This window comes from Panthera uncia, chromosome C2 (assembly GCF_023721935.1).
Source record: "Panthera uncia isolate 11264 chromosome C2, Puncia_PCG_1.0, whole genome shotgun sequence".
Classification (NCBI taxonomy): domain Eukaryota; kingdom Metazoa; phylum Chordata; class Mammalia; order Carnivora; family Felidae; genus Panthera; species Panthera uncia.
The window spans coordinates 111039377-111045366 of record NC_064810.1 but is presented as its reverse complement, the minus strand read 5'-3'; the positions used below and the strand labels follow the sequence as shown (position 1 = coordinate 111045366).

Here is a 5990-nt window from a genome sequence, read left to right as displayed (position 1 = left end):
GAGCTGAGGGCAATTGAGAAGAAGGTACAAGAAAAGCTCTCTGCCCTCTGCCTATTTGCGTAGAAAGAGGACATAAATTTGTAAAAATTTGTAAAGGTGTCCCTTTTCCTACCAGGAAGGAGAAAAGTTAATCACCAGAGACAACTCTAGATCCTTAACATCCCAGAGACCACACCAGAGGAACCTACTTAACAAACCTTACCAACTAGCCCTATCTGCCATTAGTTCCCCTATACCCTTACCTTCCCACATGTGCCACCCTAGAAACTCAAAGCTTTTTCTTTGTCTTGTTACATCTTTAAAAATTTATTTTTCTTTGTGACACCTGGGTAGCTCAGTTGGTTAAGCCTCTGACTCTTGGTTTTGGCTCAGGTCACGATCTCACAGTATGTGAGTTTGAGCCCCCCCCCCCCCATCGGGTTCTGCGCTAACAGTGCGGAACCTGCTTGGGATTCTCTGTCTGCTTCTCTCTTTGCCCCTCCCCTGCTCTCTCTCTTTTTCTCAAAATAAATAATATTAAAAAAATGTATTTTTCTTTGTTTTTAGAGGATGTCATGTAAGCTCAAGTTCTAACCACTGTTTTTTGTTACTCACTCCTGAGTACCCCTGTATGTATGCACAACGCACGTTCATAAACTTCTCTGTGTTTTTCTCTTGTTAATCTGTCTTTTCTCAGATTTACTTGTGGAATCTATCCAGAGATCCTAGGAATATGGAGGGAAAAGTTATATTTCTCCTCCCCTACATTTTTCTTATTTTACACGACCTTCCTTTAGCTCACTTTGACATTTTGCTTAGCTTATATTTATTTCATTTTCTCTCATTGCTTTTACGTTTGTTTCCCTCCTGTTTTTTTTTTTCTTAATTGTTCTTTTTAATGTTTATTCATTTTTTTTTCCTTTTACAGCCCTCATCACACCTGCTACCCCAGCGGGGTTACCAAGACTACCCCCCTCCATTTACCAGTGCCCTGGTTTAGAGGGTTGCATATGGGGTTCTAGGTGGCCTACTGCAGTGTCTCCTTGGCAGGACAAAGCCAGGTGTGGCCCTCTGGTGTCCACTCCCCACCCCCTCCAAGCCCAGCTCCTGCTCTGCTGTCTCAAGGGTCCTTAGAACAGGGTGTGTGGGCGCAGGGCCTGGAAGCAGCCAGGGGTTCATGAACTTGCCCAAAGACTTGCAGAAACCCCTCTCCAGACAGACCTACAGAATGATCACTTCCAGAAGGGAGACCCTCTCCTGGTCGATCCCACTGGGCCAAAGGCCGGCCACATGCTCATCTCCATGCACACCTCATGTAACCCTCACGACAAGTGTCATTTTATAGACAAAGAACCCAAAAACCAAAGTGGTTAGTACCGTGCTCGGCATTCCCAGCTAGAAGCCCAAAGGTAGGTCTGCCTGCCTCGTGCACGTAAAAACTGCCTCCCTGGCAGCTGTAAAGCATGTTCGGCTACAAACCATGGAGTGCTCACTGTTCTGAGCACTGAGCGTAGAAACGGCCGCTTCCTCTTAGCCCCAGTGTCACAGGTGCAGGAGAGCAGCTGCATCTGAGGAGCCGGCAGGTCCAGCATCAGCAGGGCAGCCGTTCCTGCCCATCCAGGCCCCAATATCTATTCATTTTTGAGAGACAGAGCTCAAGCAGGGGTGGGGCAGAGAGCGAGGGAGACAGAATCCAAAGCAGGCCCCAGTCTCTGAGCTGTCAGCACAGAGCCCCATGCGGGGCTCGAACCCACAAACTTGGAGATCATGACCTGAGCCAAAGTCTAACACTTAATTGACTGAGCCCCTCAGGTGCCCCAGCTTCCTCCTCTGTTTTATCACAATTTTTTCTTTTTATGATTTTTTTGATAACTATCTTTTTATGATTTTTAACCATCTTTTACATTTCTTTAATTTACTTCTTAAAAATTTTTTATCGTCAAGTTTCAGCTCTCTTGGCTTACTCAGTGGTGAGCAGGGAGGGGTAGCACTAAGGCATCCTGACCCTGAACAATACTTGAATTCCTCCTGGCGGCGTTAACATTTTCTCCATCAGCCTCATTTAGACTTTGATCTGAGAATCCAGAAAACACGAATTCCTTCCCGACTGCAATAGTGAAGGTTGTTATAAATGCATGTCAAATTCTGGAATGGAGTTTCTTTCTCAGGTCAAGCATCCCTCTATCCCTTTATGTGGAATTAACTTATTTAGAAGCAGATGCAGTCACAGGTGGGAACTCAAGTCAGAAGTAAGCACACAAAAGAAAGAAGTGGCTGGGTGGGGGTGGGGGCGGCTATGGAACTAGCCAGCTCACGCCAGCAAGAAAAGAGCTGGTAGGTTACACCTTGGCCCAGGGCACATTCCAGCAATATCTGCGGACATCAGCCCCATGGCCCTGTGACCAGCTCCAGGCCCCATGGGACAGTGTATCTGGAGTTGCTAGCCATTTTCTGCTGAGATATGGGGCAGCCCAGGGCCTGGGCCCGTCCAGCTTGTAGTTAAAGGATCCAGCAGAGGATGAGACATTTACCTCCTCCCTGCTCAGAGAGCAGCGTGTTTCCAGGAGGTGATTCTGCTCTGCTCTTTCCTGCCTTGTCATGGGCAGTGGCTACCTGGTACATGACAAGAAGGGGATGTGGCTGCTTGAGAGTCAGACTTTGTAAGTAGCAGGAACGCCTGTATGTAAGAAGCTGATTTCTTACAGGGACTTAACAAAACTAAAGTAGGGAGAAGCATTCTTCCTTGGGAACGTGCTACTTTTGTTGAAGACTCTGGAAAGATTTTTCTGCTCTCTGTAATCTTTATTTATTTATTTAAAAAAATTTTTTTTAATGTGTATTTATTCTTGAGAGAGAGAGAGACAGAGACAGAGTGTGAGTGGGGGAGGGCCAGAGAGAGAGGCAGACACAGAATCCGAAGCAGGCTCCAGGCTCTGAGCTGTCAGCCTGACGCGGGGCTCGAACTCACAAACTGCGAGATCGCGACCTGAGCCGAAGTTAGACGCTTAACTGACTGAGCCACCCAGGTGCCCCATCTGTTCTCTGTAATCTTGACTGACATTAATTGGCACCCTCCAACTTGGTCAGTCAACAACTTCTCCCCTCTTGTTTGCCATTGACAACAGACATTTTTGCTATCTTTTACTTTTGTGGAAGAGGGAATGTTGGCCAAAAGACTAGCTTACTGTACAGCTTTTTATGCCCAATATTTAAAAAATATGATGCGATCAAAATTAAATGCAAAACCTTACTGTGCCTCTTGGTCTCCACATTTGCCTGCCTCAGGATGGCTAAGTCTCAGGTGCTCTGTGCTTGTCCCCGCTAATGGAAAACTTGGTGGGACTCCCTTTGTCTTTGTCTTTAAGAAATCTGACACATATTGTAAATACCTCAGGCCACGGTGAACTAAACAGAAAGGAACTCTGGAAGCACCACAGGGTTGCTGGCTGCCTGCCACCACAATCTGATTTCTCTCTCAGGGATTCACTTGGGCCTCATTTAAAGCCAGTCAGCTTCCATTCCTTCTGTTGTCACCGCTGTTGGCTTTATAAACCTAGATAGATGTGTTTGATGCAGTGGCTCTTGGTCATTTAGGGAGTAATGCACTTTTTGAGGATTTGATGAAAACTGGCCTTTCCCCAGAGAAGTTCACGAAATGTATGACTGCTCCAAATGTTGCCTATGGTTTCAGGCCCTTCCCTGATCCTTGAAGCACAGTCTGTGACCTCAGGTTAAGAATCATTAATAAAGATTGAGGCTATGGCATAATGTTAATTTTCTTGGGTATTCTGTTGGTTCAGGGTTAACCAGAGAGACAGAAGAGGAGGGATATATATTAAGACATATATGGCACGGAATTGGCTTATATAATTGTCAGGGCTAGCAAGGCAATTGCTGTAGACTGAATGTTCGTCTCCCTTAAGATTCATACATTGAAACCTCGAAGGTGATGGTGTTTGGAGGTAGGGCCTTGAGAAGTGATTAGGTCATGACAGCGATGTCCTCATGAATGGGAGCAGAGCCTCCAGAGAGGGTCCTTGTTTCTCTGCTGTGTGGGGACATGGCAAGAAGATGGCTGTCTATGAACCAGAAAGCGGGCTCTCGCAGCCCCAAATCTACTGGTGCCTTGATCTCGGACCTCCCAGCCTCCGGAACTGTGAGAAATAAATGTCTTTTATTTAAAGCCACCCGTTACATGGTATTTTTGTTATGGCAGCCCAAAAAGACAAAGACAGCAAGGCTAGAATCTGCATACCAGGCTGTCAGGAAGGGCAGGCTGGAACTCTTGGGCACGGGGTGAAGCTTTCTGCAGGTGGGATTCCTTCTTCCAAGAAAGCCCTAACTCTGTTCCTACCGGCTTTCAACTGATTAAACCGAGCCCACCAGATTAGCTAGGATATAAGGCTCTCCCTTCCTTAAAGTCAACTGACTATGGATTTTAGTCATATCTGTAAATTATCTTCATAGTAGCACCCAGGTCAGTATTTGATTGAATTACCCGGGGCTACAGCCTAGCCAAGCTGACACATAAAAGTGCCCATCCCAAGTACGATGGTATTATGGTTATGTAGAAAGACATCTTTGCTCTTAGAAGATACATGTTGAAATATTTACGGTGAGGGATCGTGCTGTGTGTAACTTATGTCCACTTAGCTTACAAGATATACATTAAGAAAGAGCAAATATGGCAAAAAGTTCCTAATTGTGCAGTGTAGATGGAGATACGGTATATGAGAGTTCACTGCATCATTTTTTCAATTTTTCTGTATATTTGGAAGTTTTCATGATGAGATCTGTGAACTAAAGTAGCCCCCCTCTCCTGCCTGGCACGGTGATTAGTGGAGCACAGCATATACTCAATAATTGTTGCATGAATTACATTGAGCAAAGGGCAGCGTTTCACTCACAGCCAAAGAAGTCAGCAAGATAATGTGGCCAGGGTTGTAATAATAAGAGCCCTTCTCCTGCACATCCTGTGTTCTCGTTCACATAATTCCACTGATAATTAACTAGTAGTTAAGCCATTTCTTGAGGTGAGTGGAGGCTGTATGATACAGCAAAGGGAATGCTAAAATAGGAGCCAGGAATTCTTTCTGAGTTATAACTACAGGCTGTGAGGCTTTGGAGAAATTGCCTACCTACTCTGAACGTGTTTCCTCCTCTGAAAATGGGGATGATTATCCCTGCTTTTTTCAGGATTGTTCTGAGGAAGAAATTCAATAGGATTTAAATGCCCTGTAAACAGCTGATGTGCAGAGCTGTCCTACCACTCACTATCGCATACAGAGTCTAGACCCACGTCCTTTCACATGTAACATTTGTGACTCAGGAAGTGTCTTATACTCGATGGCACATCATAGTTTGATTGGCAGTGCTTTTTTCTTTCCTAGTGGTACTTAAAATAACAGTGGCATCTTAGATTTGATGAAATACTGTGGCTAAGTGGTCTTGGTCAATGACTTAAACCCTTTAAAGCTTATCTTTTTCCTCTGCTTTGGGGATGAGTATTTTCAATAGTTGTTATGATTAAATAAGATTATGCAAAGCACTTAGTTAGCATTTAATAAATAGCAGTGATGGGGCGCCTGGGTGGCTCAGTGGGTTAAGCGTCTGACTTCAGCTCAGGTCATGATCTCACGGGTCCGTGAGTTCGAGCCCCACGTCGGGCTCTGTGCTGACAGCTCAGAGCCTGGAGCCTGCTTCAGATTCTGTGTCTCCTTCTCTCTCTGCCCCTCCCCTGCTCATGTTCTGTCTCTCTCTCTCTCAAAAAATAAAATAAGAATATCTAAAATTTTTTTAAAAAATAGCAGTGCAAAGTAGTATTATTGTGCAAATGTAAGTTAACATCACTTGCTGTAGAACTTACACAGTCTCTGAAGATCCTGCCTGTAAATTCCACCTTTGCCACCCCATTCTTAAAGGAGAAAATAAATACAACCCTACCAAGTTTACTTTGGAAAAAGTGACCCCAAACTCAAGGCGATTGCTTTAAGTATTGGAGCTAAAGAAAT

The 5990-nt window shown here is 44.9% G+C and overlaps 1 non-coding gene across 1 annotated transcript; it reads right to left on the bottom strand.

The window, feature by feature from the left end:
• Window positions 1-1440: 1440 nt before the first annotated feature.
• On the bottom strand, window positions 1441-1574 carry LOC125922246 (small nucleolar RNA SNORA43). The gene has a single exon (XR_007457666.1). It is a non-coding gene; the product is annotated as a small nucleolar RNA SNORA43 (small nucleolar RNA).
• Window positions 1575-5990: the final 4416 nt, after the last annotated feature.